The sequence below is a fragment of the Dendrobates tinctorius genome, unplaced genomic scaffold (assembly GCF_039654945.1).
Source record: "Dendrobates tinctorius isolate UK_male_01 unplaced genomic scaffold, ASM3965494v1 ptg000069l, whole genome shotgun sequence".
Classification (NCBI taxonomy): domain Eukaryota; kingdom Metazoa; phylum Chordata; class Amphibia; order Anura; family Dendrobatidae; genus Dendrobates; species Dendrobates tinctorius.
This window is the reverse complement of record NW_027361737.1, coordinates 13,007,068-13,029,044: the sequence shown is the minus strand read 5'-3', so window position 1 is coordinate 13,029,044 and position 21,977 is coordinate 13,007,068. Positions and strand designations below refer to the sequence as shown.

The following is a 21,977-nucleotide window of genomic DNA, read 5'->3' as shown; positions in this document are numbered from 1 at the left end:
GAAGAGTAAGAAAAAAAGTCTTCACTGCACTATAAATGTCAGTAATTCTGTCACCACATTTAGTTTTAAAGTGAACCTGACAGCTGATACATGCTGCCCCATCAGCTGGCATGTATCAGGCACTCCGCTTGATTTCAGCCATGAAGGTTTGATTCAAACACTGCGACGTTTCAGCAAAAAAAAAAAAAAAAAAAAAAAAATTTTGATTTTTGTGTTCTTGTTTTTCATCCCCCTTCTTCCAAGAGCCCTAACTTTTGTATTTTTCCGTCAATGTAGCCATATGATGGCTTATTTTCTGCAGGACGAGTTGTACTTTTGAATGTCATCATTGATTTTACCATATAGAGTACTGGAAAATGAGGGGAAAAAAAAAAATCGTAGTTACTTACCGATAACGGTATTTCTCTGATCCCATGACGGCACCACGGAGAGAGGGATCCGCCCTCAGGGACAGGAAACCTACAGATGAAAAAGGCGGTACCTCTCTCCCACATCAGTTGGTTTACAGAGCATTACACAGAACTTTCAGCTGAAACTCAAATGGTTATAAAAAAAATCCACAATTAATCAAATTACTCAAGTTAAGCTTAATAGAGGCACCGTGTGGCTAAGTATCAAAGCTAACTAACTCACTCTAATGTGCACACCTGTGTGTGTGAAAGGGAGGGGATGTACGGGTGCCATCATGGGATCAGAGAAATACCGTTATCGGTAAGTAACTACGATTTTCTCTTTCCCCCCATGACGGCACCACGGAGAGAATTACAAAGATTGTACATCTAGGGAGGGACCACCGCCTCCAGAACCCTTTTCCCAAAGGTGAGATCTGAAGAGGAGGTCAAGTCTAGATGGTAATGTTTGAAAAATGTAGAGGGGGAAGACTAAGTGGCGGCTTTACATATCTGGTCTATTGAAGCGCCGGCTTTCTCCCCCCAGGATGCTGCCCTGGTTGAATGGGTCCTTATGTCCTCTGGGATGGCTGCCCCGCAGGAGGAGTAGGATAGGGTGATGGCTTCTCTTATCCACCTCGCCAGCGTGGCCTTCGATGCTTTTTGACCCTTCCGAGGACCCTGAAAACAGACAAACAGAGCCCTATCCTTCCTAAACTCCCTTGTGGTTGTTATATACTGGACCAGGCATCTTTTTACATCTAAAGTGTGCCATACCTCTTCTGTTTTGTTTTTGGGATTAGGACAGAAGGAGGGTAGGGAGATTTCTAGGGTCCTATGAAACTGTGAAGACACCTTGGGGAGATATGCTGGGTCAGTTCTAAGAATTACCCTATCATCCAGAACTTGCGTGAAGGGTGAGTGGGCAGACAAGGCTTGTATATCACTAATGCGGCGGGCAGAAGTTAAGGTTATGAGGAGGCAGGTCTTAAGGGACAATATTTTTAAGGGAGCCTCCGCCAAGGGTTCGAAGGGAGATTTGGTTAGTGCGTTCAATACCAGGTTTAGAGCCCAAAGGGGGGTGGTACGTAGGGGGATCGGCCTAGATCTACTTGCGGCCCTCATGAATCTCCTAACCCACCGATTTCCAGCTAAGTCATGATTATACAAAGCCCCTAAGGCCGCCACCTGTACTTTCAGGGTGCTTGTAGCTAGTCCCTTTTCCAACCCTTTCTGTAGGAATTCCAGAATTTCCCCTATTGGGATCTCTCCCGTTGGGTCAGAATCTGAAATTGATAGGAATTTTTTCCACACCTTCCCATATGCCATAGTGGTTACTGGCTTTCTACTTTGTAGTAACGTGGTTATCAAGTTTGACGAGAAGCCCCTATTGCTTAGGAGTTCCCTCTCAAAAGCCAAGCTGTCATGTGTAGGTTTTTTATATGGGGGTGATACACTGGTCCCTGGGATAGAAGGTCCGGGGTTTCTGGTAGAACCCAAGGGTCTGTGACAGACATTTTTCTCAGCCAGGGGAACCATATTCTCCAGGGCCAGAAGGGCGCTATTACTACTACCGTCGCTTTGTCCCCCCCGTATTTTCCTCAGTACTAAGGGGATGAGCGATATTGGAGGAAAAGCGTAAGCCAGATGATAATCCCAGGGAACCGTGAAGGCATCTAGAGCTACTGGGACCCCCCGGGGATCTATTGAGCAGAAGGTTTCCAATTTCCGGTTCTGACTGTTTGCAAATAAGTCTATTTCTGGCCGGCCCCAGAGGTTCACAATCTGGTTGAAGACTGACTGGCTTAGTTCCCACTCCGCCTGCTTTAGGCGTGTTCTGCTCAAGAAGTCTGCTGTTCGGTTTTCCGACCCTTTTATGTGGAGGGCTGTCAGGGATTCCAGATTGTGCTCCGCTAGGTGAAAGATGGATTTTGTTACTTCCATCAGTGCTCGAGACCTGGTGCCCCCTGGTGGTGTAGATATGCTACCACTACCCGGTTGTCTGAGAAGACCCTTGTGTGTTGGGAGCGAAGCGAGTCTAGAAAATGAACGAGAGCTAGTTTCACTGCCAGCAGCTCCTTCATGTTTGAGGAAACTGACTCTTTTTTGAGCCCAGGGCCCTTGAGCTACCTGGCTGTCTAGATGTGCACCCCACCCCCAGGGGCTTGCATCTGTGGTTAAGATTTTTGTTGTTGGTAACGCCCAAGGGACCCCTTTGGTTAGATTGGCTGGGTCTGTCCACCATGCTAAGGAGTGTATTGTGTTTGGTGTGATGTTTAACCACCTGTCTAAATTCCCATTAAGGGAAACGTCTGCGTCTAATATTTCCCACTGTAAGACTCGCGTGTGGCTTTGTGCCCACTGTACTGCAGGCATGCAGGCTGTCATTGACCCCAATAGAGACATTGCCTTTCTCAGGGTAGTTACTGGGGAAGCTATCATTTGTGACACCATCTGTGTCATCTTTTGAATCTTCGCCTGTGGAAGATAACATTTTTGTTCGGTTGAGCCCAGTATTATTCCCAAGTATTCCTGTACCTGACTTGGTACGAGTCTGGATTTGGGCAAATTCAGCATCCATCCTAGATTCACTAGAGATCCCATGACCATGTCCAACTGTTTCACAGTGGTGAAAGGTGACGCCTACTACCAAGAGATCGTCCAGGTATGGGACTATCAGGATGTTTTGCTCTCTTATGTGGGCCATTACTTCCGACATTATCTTTGTAAATACTCTTGGGGCAATAGCTAGCCCGAAGGGGAGAGCTTTGAACTGATAATGTTTTATCTCCCCCTGGATTGTCACCGCCACCCTGAGGTATTTCCTGTGGTCTCTGTGAATAGGTACATGGTAGTATGCATCTCTCAGGTCTAATACAGCCATGAAGCATGATGGGGGAAGCAATTTTACACAAGATTTTATTATTTCCATCTTGAAACGCTGAATTTCCAGGAACTTGTTCAGTCTCTTTAGATTTATTATGGCCCTGTATGTTCTGTCTGGCTTTCTGCGGAGAAAGAGAGGGGAGTAGAAGCCTTTGCCTCTGTCCTGGTAGGGGACTTCTTGTAGTACCCCTTTTCCCTTAGGTTCGCGACCTCTTGTTGCAGAGCCAGCTGCTCGTGTGATGTCCTTTGGGGCATTATCACAAAAAAATGGTTGGGGAGGGTATTGAATTTTAGTCTCAGTCCTTCTTTTATTATGTTCAGAATCCACGGGCTCGCGGATATTTTTTCCCAGGCCTGGAAGAAGTAGGACAATCTTCCCCCGACCCGGGGAGCACCTTCATTGTGGCTTTTTGTTATCGGTGGGCTTGTTGAACTGAAAGCCTTTGTTCTTATTTCTTTTATCCTCCCAACCTTCTCTGTTCCCTTTTGGGGGTCTTCGCCGCATAAATCTTCTGTTCTGAAAAGGCCGTGTGTATGCCTGATTAGGGAAACTGGGAAAGGATTTTTTTCTTGTCCCCCGCCTTCTCCAAGATGTCGTCTAACGTTGGGCCAAATAAGAACTCTCCCTCACATGGGATTGCGCACAATTTGGTTTTAGTCTGCAGATCCCCTGGCCAGCATTTTAGCCATAAGGCGCGTCTCGCGGCATTTGAGAAGGAGGCTGCTCTGGCCGCCAACCTAGTTGAGTCTACTGACGCATCCGCCAGGAAGGCTGCTACTCCCTTCATTACAGAAACTGACCTTTGTATTGTTTCCCTTGGGACTTTTTCTTTTATTTGGGAATCTAAGTGGTCTAACCAAATCATTAAGGCACGTGCCGTGCATGTGGCTGCTATGGCTGGCTTTAGTCCCCCTCCTGCCGCTTCCCAAGCGTTTTTCAAAAAGTTTTCTGCCTGTTTATCCATTGGGTCCTTCAGGGTACCCATATCTTTGAAGGGCAGGGCAAATTTTTTAGAAGCCTTTGCAACCGCCACATCCAGTTTAGGTGCTTTACTCCATAGGGAGCAGGCCGGATCATCAAAAGGGTATTTCCTCTTGGGTGTTAGGAGGGCTTTGTCTGGCTTTTTCCATTCTCGTTTGATTAGAGAGTGGATTTTCTCATTCACTGGGAAAACTCTCCTTTTTTTTGTTCCAGTCCACTGAACATTAACTCTTCCGCCGTTTTTTTAGGGCGTTCATCTACCAGCCCCATAGTTGTCCTCACGGCTTTTACCAGTGCATCCGCCTCCTCAATAGGGAAGCAGCTGCGTCCCCCTTCTGAGGATGATGATGATGACTGGGAGGATGATGAATAACTCGAGTTAGATGATTCACTCCCTGACTCACTAATACTGGACTCTGGAGATCTATGCCTGGATCTATGTTTTTTCTTAGTGGTTCTAACGCCCTTGAGGGCGTCCTCTACCTGGGTCCTTATCAGTGTTTGGAGGTCTGAAGCAAACCTCGGGGATTCCTCCCGTATCGTCTGCTCTATGCACGCCGCACAGAGCTTTTTCTGCCATGTAGGGGGGCAGCTCCTCCGTGCATATAGCACATACCATGTGCTTGGATTTTGCTGTGCACTTGCGCCCCTGAAAAGAAAAAGTTAATAATCGCATATTAGCGAGCGGGAGCTCACGGAGATCACTCACCCCCCATGTGGAACGAGAGATACCGTCTCGGGCGTAGGGATTATTTCCACCACTGAATCCACTTCTGGCTGTGCCGCCATGGTGGAGCTTTAGCTGTGCCATGATCCTGTATGACCACTGCTGCCGCGCTGCTGGGAGGAGTCACGCTGGCGCTGTTTTTGTGACTGCCGCCGCCCCTGCTTCGAGGACCCCTGCCGCGTCTCCTTCTCTTTCTGAGGATTTCCTCTCATAGTGATCGCCTTCTTCCTATTTTAGTGGGGCTTTAAATTAAATTTTTTTTTTTTTTATTTTATTTTTTTTTAATTTGAATTTGGCACCTCCTCCCCACTGTCCAAGGCCCTGCTGGAAGTGACCGCCGGCGCATGCGCACTGCGAGATTTCCCAGCAGTGCATTGCGCCTCCTTTTTTTAAAGGAAGCTGCTGTGCGCGTCCTCCCAGTACTGGCGTCCTGCGCCCTCCGTTCTCTCCAGCAGCCCCCGGTGACCGCCGCCACCCCCATTGCTGCAAGCCCTACGGGCTTATACCTCGCGGCTCCCGGTGGCAGTCGCCCTGACCCCTGTACCTTTTGCCGTCCCGGTGGCCGCCGCCATCCTCCGCACGCTCTGGGTCTGGGGCTCAGCGGGGGGGCTCTCCCTGAGTGACCGCCGCCACTCACTTAAAGGAGGCCGCAAACCCCTTTTTTTTTCCTCTTCTTTCTTGGGATCGGCAGGCTTCGTCCTCGGATCTTCACTGCCTCTCCCCACTCACCCTCAAGGCCCGCCGACCCCGGAGGTGGTGCTACGGGGAAGCCTGCGCAAGGCCTCGACCCAGCCGAGTCAGGGAGCCCCGCTGCCTATTACCGGACTGGTTCGGTCCCCGGCATCCCGCGTCGACTGCAGGTACGTGCTGTAGGTTCCCCGTCAGGGACAGGAAACCAACTGATGTGGGAGAGAGGTACCGCCTCTCATCTGTAGGTTTCCTGTCCCTGAGGGCGGATCACTCTCTCCGTGGTGCCGTCATGGGGGAAAGAGAAAATTCGAAGTGCAATGAAATTAGAAAAAAAAAAATTACAATTCCACGATTGTTTTTTGGGTTTATTTACCATGTTCACTGTATGGTAAAACTGACCTCGCGATATGATTCAAACATGTGCAAGTTCTTTTTTTTATTTAACTGGTGAAGAAAAAGAATAAATAAACCACTTATGTTGAGATTATCCAAGACCCGTAGAGTTTTAATTTTTTTGAATGCAAGAGAAGCAGTAGCAAAAAAAAAGAAAAAAAATAGAAACCCTCATCGAGGTTACCGCCGGTCACCGAGGCTGAACTGTAGTGAACTCATGACTTTTTGCCACGGTGTGGAGATCACCGCAGTTCGATGGAATGAGCATTTGGGAGTATAACTTATTTTTAAATAATAATGGATAAGTGTATTTTGTTTCATTGCAAATAAAAGACTTTATTCTGGCGATGTCTTTATTTACAGTACAACTATAGGATTAGTAATGATAGATGTCATTTAGACATTTCTCCATTACCAACCCATGGGCTTGATGTCACCAGACAATACAAAAGGTGATATCAACCCCACAAATATTATCCTACTTGTCACCGCTACAGGGCAAGTGGCAAGATCCGGGCAAAGCACCAGAATTGACGCATCTAATAGTAGAGAAGCTTTTTCTGGGCAGCTACAGGCTATTTTTTAGGCTGGGGGGTGCAATACCCATGGCCTCTTACCAGCCTGAGTATACCAGCCCCCAGCTGTCTGCTTTAGCAATGCTGGTTGTCAAAAGTGGGGAGGATTGCACAGTCTTAATTATTTAATTTATAGCACAGTCAGCAGCTACTATATACTCCCATCAGCCACCGCCTGCTCTCACAGTTATCACTTGAATATAACGTTCATCATTCTCCGTTCCTTGTGCTGATGGCTGGCTGGCAGGGCAGGGGAGAATGAGGAGAGCTGTTTTCAGCACCCAGTGCCGGGGAACAGCGCTAACTGCATGCTGCTTCCCTAGCATCAGTGCGTGTGGTACTGATCGGTCACACAGTTGCCGCACGCATGCCACAAGTATCACACATGGATATCTCCGGTACCGGAAATATCAAGACGTATAAAACAGTTCTTAGGGCTCAGTCACACCAGCAATGATTCTCTGTTCAGAGATAAAACTGGCTCGATTATGGCAATGACCCTCGGCTCAAACTCTGATCAGAGCTTTAGCAGAGTGTCATTTTACCATGATCAGATTCTTTCAGATAAGAGAATTGCATCTCTGGTTCAGAGAAAACAAAGAAATTAATTCCTTCATCTTCTCCACTGTGTGTCCGCAGAAATCAGACTGCACTCAGATGACAGAGTGCAGTTCGATGTTTTGCATGCACCCATAAACTTGAATGGGTGCGTGTGATCAGATTTGTGGAGCTAATTCTTTGTTATGCCGATGCAGTCTGTAGGAAAAAAAAAAAATCAGATCTGCACGGAACCAATAAAATAACATTGGTCGGAGTGCCATCTGATAAAACATCGGACAGCACTCGTCCGAGATATACAGTAACATGAGTGAGCCATTAATGAGAAACATGGATCCCCAATATATATTCAAAATTCAGAAAGATCTAGGTATGTTCGAACAATGGACAGTGACTAATAGAATAGTATTTAACAGGGATAAATGCAAGATTCTACATCTGCGCAAGAAAAACGAAAATTGCATCTACAGAATGGGAGAAATAGGATCAAGCAACAATACGTGTGAAAAAGACTTGGGTATACCAATAGATCAAAGACTGCACATGAGTCAACAATGTGATGCAGCAGCAAAAAAAAAAAAAAAAGGCAAATGCAATTTTACGATGCATTAAGAGAAGCAAAGAATCTAGATCACGTGAAATTATCTCCCTCTACTACTCGGTCAGGCCTCATTTGGAATACTGTGTTCAGTTCTGGGCACCACATTTTAAAAATGATATTGAAAGTTCAGAGAAGAACTACCAGGATGGTGAGCAAACTTCAAAGTATGTCCTACGAGGAATGGTTAAGGATCTGGGAACATTTTGCTTGCAAAAAAGAAGGCCAAGAGGAAACTTATTAGCGGTCTCCAAATATCTGAAGGGATGTCACAGTGTAAAGGGATCATCCTTATTCTAATTTACACATGGAAACAAGAAGCAATGGAACAAAAACAGAAAGAGAGATGATACAGATTAGACATTAGCAAACACTTTTTGACAGTGAGGGTGATAAGTGAGTGAAACAGGCTGAAACGAGGTGGTGAGTTCTCCTTCAATCGAAGTCTTCAAACAGAGACTGGACAGATATCTGTTTGGAATGGTTTAGTGAATCCTGAATTGGGCAGGGGGTTGGACGTGATAACTCTGGGAGGTCCCCCTTCCAACACTAACATTCTATGATACTATATCCATATACTGCAAATTAACCAAGTATAGTTTGATCCTATACAAAGTTTACATTCTGCAAACTAGCTTAAAGAAAAGAAACGAAATTATACAGGGAGACAAGAGCCATCAAATAAAAGATTTTATCACGTGCACAACAAAAGGGGTTATATACTGCATAAAATGTCCTTGCAATAAACTTATGTAGGGCGAACGAAGAGACCCCTATATGTGAGAATCAATGAACATCTGTGCAATATACTAAAAAAATATGATGACCACCCTTCTCTCAAAACATTTTGCCAGTATACATGGTGGTCTCACAAACGGTATGGACATAACCGGGATTCAAGTGGTTAAACAGAACTGGCGCAAAGGGGATTTTATCAAAAAAAATGTCAAAAGCAGAGAGCCAGTGGATCTTTGAATTGGATGCATTAAAACCAAAAGGATTAAATAACGAAATTGAACTTTTTGCATTTGAATAAATTACAGCACTATATAAACGCAACTCCAGGAGACTAGGGCCATCCCTGAGGAAGGAAAGCGGTATTTTCCAAAACACGCCGGAAATGGTCCTAATCACCTATCATTGAGATATGCGCATCATCTGATTTTCAAAGAGTCACGTGATAGAACACGTCATCTAGGTCCTGCAGGTCCTGAATCGAGTGTAAGCGTTACATGTGCAACAAGCGCTGAACTACAGGACGTTATCATCCAGCGTATGTCGCCGGCCGGGACATCACTGCAATTCATGGTTCTATAGCTCACTAGATCCGATCTTCTATCAAGCATTCACTATCAGACGTTAGCAATTAGAGCAATACGGCATTTCAACCTATTCGTCTGATCCCCATTGCAAGAGATTAAGGTAACTGAACATCTCTCTTGTTACTGTTGCTTTAATTTCACCACGGTATCCATCCTGGGAACAGTGGATATTGATGCATAGGGTCTCTCTACAATTTATTACATATGTTTCAATAGTGATATGGATCCCTTTTCGTTTTGATTTTTTGGATAAAGCAAATATAAAGAACCGCTGTCCTCCATCTCCTGAGCGCATGATCTTATGGACGTGGACTAAACAGCGCTCTGGACTTTATGTTGTATGTAGCATCCATACTATCTGTTCAAATTATTTCAATTAATTAGTACCTTGATATTTAATCATTTGGGCATATTTCCTTATAAACCAATTTTACATTATATTAATTACTAGTGCCTTTTTATCTATTCTGGAATTTTTGACAAGACCCTTGATTGGAGCTATTACCCTAATTCTCTAGCACATCTGCACTTTATGAGAACATCCAATATCACATTTTAAGGTAAAAATTTATTTATGCTTGAGAATTTTCTCAAATTTTAATAGATACTAGTTTTATCACGTATGATTGTATTAATTTACTATCTGCCTAAACAGTTTATATAAATTTATTTTTTGTGTGGCCATAGGAAAACTCACAGCTGTTAAATCACTGCACGGCCAAAACGAGTTTGGTTGTTGAGATCAGACTCATACATTTATTTTGTCAGTACAACAGGATGTTTAGGAGTCTGAAAAATAAAATAACAGCTCCCCAACTGCTTCAAAATTCCCCCATGATTTTCTGAAAGAATGAAAAAGGACATTTTATTTTGCTTTATAAGCACCACAAAACATACCTTTTATCAGGATGGAATCATACATCAAAATACAGAAAACCTTAAAGTCAAAGACTCTGCTATATGTGGCCACAGAAATATATATTTCTTGCCTTGGATGCAATTTTCTTGACTTACTAGATATGAGAAATTATACACAAAAAGTTAAGAAACTTAGTAAATATTTTAAAAATTGCAGCCACACTCCGGCCCTTCTGCCTAAAGGGTCCCATGACAGTAAAGATACCCAAAAACATCCAAGAGCTGCACTTCAGTGTGAGGTTACGGTCACATGTTTAGTATTTTACATCAGTATTTGTCAGCCAAAAATCAAGAGAGGAACAATCAGAGGAAAAAGCATAATGGAGACACGTGACTGCTGTATTTTTAAGCCAAAACCAGGGGTGGGTGAAAAATGCAGATGTAAAATACTGACCAAATACTGAACGTGACCTCATAGGACATTAATGGAGCAGCATAGAGCATTTACCACCTACCACATTATTCAACTTCTGTACACGTTGGTGTACAAGTCCCCTTTAAAAATGTAAAGTGCTGTGGAATAAGTGGACGCTATAGAAAGAAAAATAAAAACAACAACGTTTTCAATCAGGGGTAAACTCCCGTTCTGGTCATCCTTGGGACCTATGCCAATCTAACAGTTTTCAGCTATCCAATGGATAAGTTATAACTTGTTAAAGCTGAAATATCATTTTAACTATCCTAATAATGGCTCTGTAGGAAAATTTAACACAAATTAAACCTGGTTGAACCCTCCCCAATTTTGGCACAACTGGACAACTACCTAGTGTGTATGTAGGCCCACCAGCTCTCCCCTGACAGATGACCATGTTAGGTATGTGCTGTTCTCTTCATATCTTTCAATTTACTGTTGTATTAGCTTGTTTTTCATGCATGTCTGCTGCTGCCACCTACTGACCAAAAGCTTTGTGTGTCACTCCCTCGCTCCTCCTTTTACATTTTTTTCTAGCATGTGGGAGTGTCCTGCAGCCTTATATATGATCTCACTTCCTGGCATCCTTTTTACTTCCAGTGACCATGTGAGAAGTACACATCTCTTTTGGGCTGCAGAAAGCAAAGTCTTTTGACCACTCAGTAGTGGCTCCAGGGGTGAACACCCACAAGACAACCACAGTAATGGCTACTAGTACCATCTGCATTGTACCACCTCATGCATTTGGGTTATGGTTCAAATAAACCACTGCAGATTCATCTCTCTGCACCCACGTTTGAATTCATCCACCCAGAAGCAACACCTGGCCCTGTCTGCCCCGCTTCGAAGACACGAAAGTAGGGCTTCTCACACCATTGCCATACTACACACCTTCAATTGCCTTAAGTGGGGACAGAACAGGGTAAGAGTGGGATTTGGCAGTTCCATAAGAACCTGTCACTTGATACATGTAACACAAACCAGGGGCAGCTGAATTAGAGCTTGAATGCACAAATGCAGCCAAGTATGTTTTGTTTCTGAAATGATCTGGCATTGCAAAGAAAATATAGTGTGAAAAGCAGGACAGAGACTAGTTTAGGCAAGACTGGCTCCGGTTGGCTTCTCCACACACTACGACAGTTGATTGATTGGTCTCTTCCAAGTGTGTACATAGGGAGGGGACCTATCAGGTGTATGGAGAAGTTGGAAGATCTAACCATCAGGCAAACAGGAATGACGGCGTCTTCTCATGTATATGTGTCAAGTATAGCATGGCACTATCACAAGGTGCACAAGTAGGTTACCCAGACACAAGTGAATAATAATAAAGTAACTTGGCACTCAACTGAATTGTCCTTTTTAAGTGAAGTTTTTATTTATGTGCAGTCCTACAACCTAACTTCCTAACGTCTTTTTGTAGGACTGCAGATAAATAAAAACTTCACTTAAAAAGGACAATTCAGTTGAGTGCCAAGTTACTTTATTATTATTCTCATGTATATTGGCCCACAATCCTGTCAGGTTTTCTCCAGAATGGCAGAGTGTTCTAGCCGAGGACACTGATCAGTCTATAGTCAAGATATCTACAAATTAAAATTGGTTATCTAGATGTTTTGCCAATTCCTACGTAAATTATGCTAAACAGAAAAATGTATTTTAGAAAGTATACTTTGCTTTCTTTTTACAACATACCGATGTGAATACTTTTCTGCCCAATGATGACAAAAGTATTCTAGGAGCGATAACCAGAAAATAGATTTTGTAATCCTGCCTAAAGAAGGACCCTTTCTGCTCTGAAACTTGCAAACATACTATTTTCTGGTTAGCCAATAAAGGTATCACTTATAGAATACTTTTGTCATCATCGGGCAGAAAAGTATTCACATTGATTTTTCTAACATGGTACCACAATATAATTTGTTATTGTGCATCATTTTTACAACATACTAATCACTAACCGATTAAACATCGAAATCTAATTTAGACAGATTATTTTTTTCTCTCAAAATTAAAAAACACACCACACTAGAGAAATGAAAGTGAATCTTAGCTCATCCATTGCCATTTAATGCCCTCATGGTTGCTGGAGTGGTGGGTACAGGAATAGGAGACCCAAGAAAGAATAGATCCCAGATTCCATTATTTATAGACATTATACTTTCTCAATTAATATATATTAAGTTAACAGACAGCCAAATACACTTATTACAAAAGGGAAAAATCTTTACAAATCACATTTCAGGAGAAAGAGAAAAAGAAAAAAAAAAAAAAAAAAAAAAAAACACACAAGAAGGAATTTGCAATAATCAAAGGAATAAAATAACGGACATCATTGAGACTTCCAACACACAAGGTCATTCAATAAGTGTACACCACTAGGTAATACAGGTAAAGAAAAAGTGTCTCTCTTTTGCCCTTTGTATTTTCATGTTAAAAAGTTATCACTTTTATATACACTACATTAAAAATATTAGTTGGTTTTATTTTGTGATTGCACATAAAATCCTATTTATCAAATCCTTACCACCTGGAATCACGAACCCAAGAATCAAGCAGTGAAGGGGGGAGAGATAAAAAAGAAGGGACATTGGCTGGGGTCCCCTACATATTTATTATGCCCAGGCAAGTTGTACATAATTCACTATCTGACTGCTAAGCCTAAGCATACACCTTTGTGTAAGAAGGGGTAGTATAGTCTCCCTGCCTTCCTGTGTAAGGGAGGGGACAATTTAGAGAGCAGGGCTGCCACTAGGAATTTTGGGGCCCCACACTGGCAATATTTTCGGGGCCCCCTTGAGACTTCACCCAGGCTCCACCTCTTGAACTGTCCACAATCCCACCGCTCTCTCTTGGAAAAACTCCACTTCTCACCAATCACTCATTAACAGTTCCCATCACTAGATCACACATAGTCAGCTCTTGTTTTGGCCAAAAGATTTTTTCAATCTGCCACCACAACAAGGAAGACGCTTTTGGCCGGGCCCTACACTTCTCTAACCTATTATAATAATAATAATAATAAATTTTATTTTTATAGCGCCGACATATTCCGCAGCACTTTACATTTCAGAGGGGATTTGTACAGACAATAGACATTACAGCATAACAATAATCACATACAGTAGATTATAACACATACCAAGAGGAAAGAGGGCCCTGCTCGCTAGCTTACAGTCTATGAGGAAAGAGGGAGACACGAAAGGTGGGTGGTAACAGTTACCCTGAATTGTATGGACCAGTCATAATGTTAAGTGTGTAACAGTACAGACACAGAGGGCTAATGGAGGCATAAAGCATGTGGGAACATGATGCGGGGAACCTGGTTATGGTAAAACTTTTGGCTCTGCCACACAGGGATAGATTAGGTTAATGTGTTGGGGTGGTAGGCCAGTCTGAATAAATGCGTTTTCAGGACACGCTTAAAATTGTGGGGATTGGGGACTAATTGTATTGACCTGGGAAGTGCATTCCAAAGAATTGGTGCGGCACGTGTAAAGTCTTGGAGACGGGAGTGGGAGGTTCTGACTATTGAGGATGCTAATCTCAGGTCATCAGCAGAACGGAGGGCGCGGGTAGGGTGGTATACTGAAACAAGGGAGGAGATGTAGGGTGGTGCTGAGCCATGGAGGGCTTTGTGAGTGAGGGTAATAAGTTTATACTGAATTCTGGAGTGGATGGGTAGCCAGTGTAATGACTGGCACAAGGTAGAGGCATCAGTGTAACGATTGGTGAGGAATATGATCCTGGCTGCAGCATTCAAGACAGATTGGAGGGGGGAGAGTTTGGTAAGAGGGAGACCGATTAGAAGAGAGTTACAATAGTCAAGACGAGAATGAATAAGAGAAACAGTAAGAGTTTTTGCAGAGTCAAAGGTAAGAAAAGGTCGAATTCTAGAAATGTTTTTGAGGTGCAGATGACAAGAGCGAGCCAGTGATCGAATGTGGGGGGCAAAGGAAAGCTCGGAATCAAGTATGACCCCAAGACAGCGGGCCTGTTGCTGGGGAGTAATAGTGGAACCACACACAGAAATGGCAATGTCGGGTATAGGTACATTAGTAGCGGGAGGAAACACCAGGAGTTCAGTCTTTGACAGGTTCAGTTTCAGATATAGTGAGGACATGATATTAGACACAGCGTTTAGACAATCGCCGGTGTTTTCTAGAAAGGCTGGCGTGATGTCAGGAGAAGAAGCGTATAATTGGGTGTCATCAGCATAGAGATGGTACTGGAAACCAAATCTACTGATTGTTTGACCAATAGGGGCAGTGTACAAGGAGAAGAGGAGGGGACCTAGAACCGATCCTTGGGGGACCCCAACAGTAAGGGGAAAATGAGAGGAGGAGGAACCGGCAAAAGATACAGTAAAGGAGCGGTCGGAGAGATAGGAGGAGAACCAGGAGAGAACGGTATCCTTGAGGCCAATGGAACGGAGCATAGTGAGGAGGAGCTGATGATCCACAGTGTCGAATGCTGCAGAGAGATCCAAGAGAATTAGCATGGAGTAATGACCATTTGATTTAGCTGTTAGCAGATCATTAGAGACTTTAGTGAGGGCAGTTTCAGTGGAGTGTAAAGAGCGGAAACCGGATTGGAGAGGGTCGAGAAGAGAGTTTTCTGAGAGATAGCGGATAAGACGGGAGTGGACCAGGCGTTCCAGGAGTTTAGAGATGAAGGGAAGATTAGAGACAGGTCTATAGTTAGCGGCACAGTTTTGGTCGAGGGATGGTTTTTTAAGTAGTGGATGTATGATGGCATGCTTAAATGAGAAGGGAAAAATACCAGAAGAGAGAGAGAGGTTAAATATTTTAGTTAGGTGAGGGGTGACAGCAGGGGAAAGGGACTGAAGGAGCTGTGACGGAAATGGGTCACTGGTGCAAGTAGTTGGGCGAGAAGATGCAAGGAGCCTGCTTACTTCTTCTTCTGTGACTGGTTCAAAATCAGAGAGTGAGTTAGATGCAGTGGGGGAGGGAGGACGGTGCATGGTATGAGGTGATTGGGAGATAATTTCCTGTCGGATCTGGTCAATTTTTTCTTTGAAGTAATTGGCCAGATCGTCAGCTCGGAGCTCCGTGGTTGGGGCCTGTACTCTTGGATTGAGTAGAGAATGAAAAGTGTCAAAGAGACGTTTCGGGTTATTGGACAGTGAGGTGATGAGGGTGTTGAAATAGGTTTGTTTGGAGAGGTGAAGGGCAGTGTTGTATGTTCTAAGCATAAACTTAAAATGGATGAAATCTTCGTGTAGATTGGATTTTCTCCACAGACGTTCGGCGCACCTGGAGCACCGCTGCAGGAAACGTGTTTGCACCGTGTGCCAGGGTTGTCGCCGTCTGCGTTGTGGTGTTCTATTTATAGGGGGTGCAAATTCATCCAGGGCACTTTGAAGTGTTTCATTGTAATGCTTCAATGCAACCTATTAAAAATTCTTAAAAATATGCAATACAATTTAGGTATTTTTTTATTTATTTTTCAAATGTTAAAATGACCAATAATATCACATCCAAAAAGGGACAAATACCACCACACCATGATCAGACACAATATTACTACCAAATGGTGACCTATAATACCACATACAAGGACCGAACACAGCTACACCATGTCCAGACCACATATTACCACCACAGTGACCGAATAATAGCACATACAAGGAACAAATACCACCACATGGTGACTGAATTCTACAATACTGATCATTAATAAAAAAACACAATACTATCACCATAAGTGGCATTATACACAGGAGATCTGTATTAGTGTGCAGTGTCTGTGTACAGGTAATACAGTGATCACCAGTGACAACGTACACAGGAGCTCTGTATATATTGTAAGTGTAAAGGTAATACAGTGAACACTAGTAACATTGTACACAGGAAGTAACAGTTATCTAGAGCTCCGCTTGCAGAACACATTAATTTTTTTCCAACTTCTACACTACACCAGATGAAAAAAAAAAAAAAGGCGACAGTGTCGCTCTGCATAGTAACAGGACTGAGCCCCCATTTAAAACAGTATCCTCAAAAAAATAAAATTAATACATCATTGCAGTAATACCATAATATCCCTAAATTAGCCCCTATGGTAATAATATCCCCCATCCTGGCCCCATGTATCTCATTGCAGGCTCCAGTCATATGTTCTCCCATCCTGCCCCCATATGATCTCCCCATCAGCCCCAAGATCATGCCCCCGGCTTGCTGCTTTCAATAAAAATAAACTAAACTTTCTCCTTACCTGGCCGCAGTCCAGCACCGAAGTCCACCCCAGGCATTTCAGCGTGGACTCGACGGCGTACAACAATGATGTCATATGTCAGCGACATGTGCGCTGACGTCAGCTGCCAGCTTTTAACTATTGCCGTGATTTACGTATTGCCAACACCTGTTAGGTGCCACAGGTAAGTTACAGGTGCTGTTAATTACACAAACTAGAGAAGCATCACATGATTTTTCGAACAGTGCCAATACTTTTGTCCACCCTCTTTTTTATGTTTGGTGTGGAATTATATCCAATTTGGCTTTAGGACAATTCTCTGTGTTTTTTCATTTAAGACAAATTAAATGAAGATAATAACAAAGAATTTGTGTTTGCAATTCAGAAAATGATTGCAAACACAAATTCTTTGTTATTATCTTCATTATCATTATCTTCAAGCCGTGACCATCAGCTTGAGAGCACTTCCGTCACCGGAAACACCTTCTCTATGCCACAGACTCCCCAGGGACCCCACCCTGAAGAGTCACAAAAACTCCACTAGGCCATTACCTAATCCCAAAACACAATTGGAGGGTGTAGTCTACGTGATGCTGAACCCCCCCAAACTACAATTTTGCACCAACTTCAAGAACCCCTTTACACCGCCATGCCGAAATTACACCATGATAATCCTACCCATGCCCTTTTTTCCAGAATAAACCAAGACAAAAAGGCCAGGACAGATGTGTCCCCCAGCCCCTCCCTCCTGTTATATGCCTCTGCTCATTTGTAACAATCACCCCATAAACTTTTGACCCCACTAATGTTCTCCAACTAGTGCAGACTAATTAACCCCTTATCAGCCCTACAAAGCAGAGTCATGGGTTACTATGGCAATCGCTTTGCATAACTTTCTCCATAAAATTAGAGATTCATGGTCAGTCATTCTGCATCTGAATAATGTCTGTATAGTAAGCGCACACACACACACACTTCTGTGGCACTTTGTTCTCATAACTATGAGAAATTTTTATATGTTAAAATGCATGCCACCCGCATATCACATGACCGCACATCAGTTGCAGTCAAATCAAAGCTTTCATATTGTATAACTGAGCGCACAGCATTCTCATTAGTCTAATAAGGTGTTGTGTGCTTGGTAGATGTCAAGCCCCATGACTTGGGAATCATTGCATAGCAACCCAACAATACACAACTGTGTAAGGATTGCCTGTCAAAGGTTCATCCTCGGTCTCTCCCAGTCTGCTGCACCATCTCTGATGGCAGTGACCGCTCCCTTCTTCCTCATTCTTTGTATGTTCGCCATGTTAAGCTGCTCATATCTTACATCTCTGATTCAAAATAGTCTTTTACTGACTGCAGCTGTTACTACAGCAATTCAACTTGAAAATAAGCCTTCTGGAATCTTTATATGTGCCTCCCGTAGTCGAGTTCAAGCTACCTGAGGACATCATTGTGTGAGGAACGATTGATAGAGGCAGCCTAGAAACAGTGTCCCAAGTGCCCTACATGTGCAGCTTAGTTATGGAGTCAGAATAGTAGACAGAGATCACTACAAGACATTGAGAAATAGTGACACACAGTAAGGATCACTTAATAGGCGAAACTGAGGTTAGTAATTGGGAAATTCGCTAGTACAAATTTTGATAGTGTCGTTCTGAAATAGGAGGAGACCGATTGTTCCCTGCAGCATATTCCCTCATATTAAGCTATAAAAGACGTTATCCCGCTGCCCCACCTGTTTCTGCTCCAAATCCTCAGCAAAAAGACAGTGTGCACATACCCAAAGGCATCCTAAAAGAACCCGGTGACCATTGCAAAATCCGGATTTTTAATTTTTAGTATGGTTTTTATAAAGGTCATATGCAATGTCCTTTCTCGGAGGAAAGACTGAAACCCATGAGTCACCGTGTTGATGTAATTTTACAAGGAAGCATAGGCATTCCTGTATTACGGTGGAAAACTTACTCCAAAAATTACCAAGAGAGGATTGTGCCTTGTGTATCACTTATTCCCAGAATTTTTCTTAGTACAGTTTTCTGTGCTCATAAGCATTGTGCATTAATTTCCCCACGTCCTTCTCATTCTGGATGGCGGCTTACTGAAAAGAGAGAGGTTCTTGTTTCAGAAGGTTTGGCAGTGTAAATAGCGTGCTTAGTATTCTTCATCATTCTCCTGCCTTAGCTACAATTAGTCCAGCAGTTAACTTTTAAAGATAAAGTCACATTTACACCACTATGTTATCAGGTAGTTATAATAGATTACTAGTTTTACTCATCCAGAATAAAGTAGTTTTCCCAGCCCCATTAACTCTTTACAAACAATTGCCAATGGTAAGATGACAAGAGAAGCAGTACCGACAATCCAGTCCCCAGCTGTTCACATGTTAATACTCATCTGGTCCTCTGCCATCCAGCAAATGGCCAGGAGTATTCACATTTGGCCAACTAAAGGCCCCGTTACACATAACGATGTCCCAGCGATCCCACATGATGGGATCGCTGGGACATCGTTAGACAGCCCCTCCAGCGATCAGGACCAGCGACGCTGGTTTCTAATGTAAACATCGGGAATCTAAGAGCTGCGTGACTCCTGGATACCCGATGTTTACATTAGAAACCAGCGTCGCTGATCGCTGGTCTCTCGCTGCCACACGCAGCGATGCGTGCTGGCCAGCGGGAGACCAGCGATCGAAAAACGGCCCAGGCCGATCCTGCACGATCAGCGATATCCGGCAGGGGGGCCGGTCGCTGACCCCCATCTCATAGACTGTAAGCTTGCGAGCAGGGCCCTCATTCCTCTTGGTATTTGTTATAATCTACTGTATGTGATTATTGTTATGCTGTAATGTCTATTGTCTGTACAAATCCCCTCTGAAATGTAAAGTGCTGCGGAATATATGTCGGCGCTATAGAAATAAAATTTATTATTATCACACACAGCGATCTCGATGATCGCTGTGTGTGACGGGGCCTTAAGTCAATCAATAGCCATGATATGTTGACACCATTGCAAAAACTTCAGTGGCCATAAAACTTGACAAACCAATCTTGAGTAGAACTACCCAGATACAGAAAAATGAGTTGTGAATAGTGCAGCCTTTAAAAGAGAGGAGAGGTTTTGCACTCAAGGATGAGGCAATAAAAATGTGTAAAACAGGAGACCATTCAATAACTGACCCACAATGAGGCAACAAAGGGACAATTAAAGGGAATCGGTCAGCAGATTTTTGCTGTGTAATCTGATAACCGCATGAGCTAGGTGTTAAACACTGAATTCAACAAGGTGTGCTGTTTACTTATAATAACATTTTAATCACCAGGACATTATCGGTGGTGTGACAAGCTGGCTTGTGAACAGGCGTCTAACCACGCCCCCTCCTCTGATAAGCAGATCGTTGTCAATAGACAATGTAAAAAGAGCTGTGGTGGGGGCTGGGTTATTTTTCTCAGCTCTGCTCCATGCTATGTCTCAGAACTCTGATAGTTTAATGGGTGCAGAAATTGGGAATTAAAGTGATACATCGCTGGAATCAGGGTCTCTTTTTATACATTATTAGTTGAGGTGGCAAAAACGTGGCGATAGATTCCCTTTAGGTAGTCAGAGGTTTTTCCACACAACATAGGAGGTACCTTGTGGTGTGGCCTTACCTTTTGTGTGACTTAAGGGGGCCGTTCCACACAACGATATTGTGAACGATATCTTTGCAACGTCACCAGTTTGGTGACGTTGCAGCGATGTCGAAACGATATCGTTGCGTTTGACATGTAGCAACGATCAACTAGCAGATGGCTGATCGTTAATCGTTGCTTAATGCTCTGGGCCATAATTCTGTCGTTGGTCTCCCACTGGGCAGCACACATTGCTGCCTGTGACAGCGAGAGACCAATGATCAGCGACGCTGGGAGTTGGTATCCAGGGTAAACAGCGGGTAACTAAGAGCCGCGCGGCTCTGAGGTACCCGCTGTTTACCCTGGATACCAGCTTGCTCGCTGGTCCTGATCGCTGGTGGGTCTGTCTATGTGACAGCTCACCAGCGATCAGCTAACTGTCCCAGCGATCCCATCCACGTCTGATCGTTGGTGGGATCGCTGGACATTGAAGCGTGTAACGGGACCCCAAGCCACATTTTACAGGCAGATGTGCTCTCCACTCGCAGCAATAACCTCTCCTTGCAGCTCGTAGTACAGGCAGCTTGAATTATGTGGCAGGTTCCTTTTAAGCTCATGTCAACCACTGGGGACACGAACAATCAGTACTTTCCATCAGCAACGATGAAGCACTAATTAATATGAATTAAACCTTAACCATGTGAATCTCAATGAGGGACTGGAGAGAGAGTATGGAACAGTAACTATTGTTGCACTTGTACTTTATTCTGTCTGTGACCTGATTATTAAGCAATATGCACTCCAAAGCTGGATTACATTGTAGATGTCACTATAGTTTTCCCTTCCAGGAACAGTGAGGGAAACACCCCAGTTCTGGTGCCAGATAAGGAGCAGAGAGTTTACGAGAACACTAAACAAACATGCTGGTCTCCAAAGAAGCATACTTACGTCATAGGCAGAGAGGAAATCACAGCCAAGCATAAGATTTAGAAAGACTAAAGGCCCCGTCACACATAGCGATCTTGCTAGCGAGATCGCTGCTGAGTCACAAGTTTTGTGACAACAGCGATCTCACCAGCGAGATTGCTGTGTGTGACAGCGATCGACCCCCCTGCCGGTATCTCTGATCGCTCTTGGAAACCTCTGGACTTTTCTTTGGTCGCTGGTCTCCCGCTGGCCAGCACGCATCGCTGCGTATGACAGGCGGGAGATCAGCGATCTAGTGGTAACTAACGTACACATCGGGTATCCAAGGGACGTGCATCCCTTAGATACCCGATGTGTATGTTAGTTACCAGCGCGCTGATGCAGGTAGCTGGTAACTAACGAACACAGCGACGGCGCGCGCTCGGCGTCGCTGTGCTGATCGCTGGTGAAGCTGTTTGGCAGCTCACCAGCGATCATGTAGCGATTCACCAGCGATCCTGACACGTTGATATCGTTGTCGGGATCGCTGGTGAGTCGCTATGTGTGATGGGGCCCTAAGAGCCATATCTCACATAACGAGATTGTTAGCGAGATCGCTGGAAAGTCACCGATTTTGTGACGCAACAGCGATCTCGCTACGTGTGTCACATAGCGGCGACCTCCCCCCCCCCCCACTGCATATCGCTGGTCGTGCTCGAATGTCCCAGGCCTCAAAAGTAGTTTTCAACCACATATGGGGTATCAGTGAAATCAGGAGAAATTGCACAACAAATTGT

The 21,977-nt window shown here is 44.0% G+C and overlaps 1 protein-coding gene across 5 annotated transcripts in view; it reads right to left on the bottom strand.

Annotated features, from left to right (window-relative positions):
• SERPINE2 (serpin family E member 2) overlaps nucleotides 1-21,977 on the bottom strand; it is a 108,048-nt gene that overhangs the window by 61,661 nt on the left and 24,410 nt on the right. The window contains exon 1 of one of the 5 annotated variants that reach the window (XM_073581111.1): nucleotides 18,632-18,764. The exons of the other annotated variants lie outside the window; for them this stretch is intronic. The gene's annotated coding sequence lies outside the window, so the exon portion shown is untranslated. Of the gene's footprint in view, nucleotides 1-18,631; nucleotides 18,765-21,977 lie in introns of those variants that run through there. 5 annotated transcript variants of the gene reach the window in all.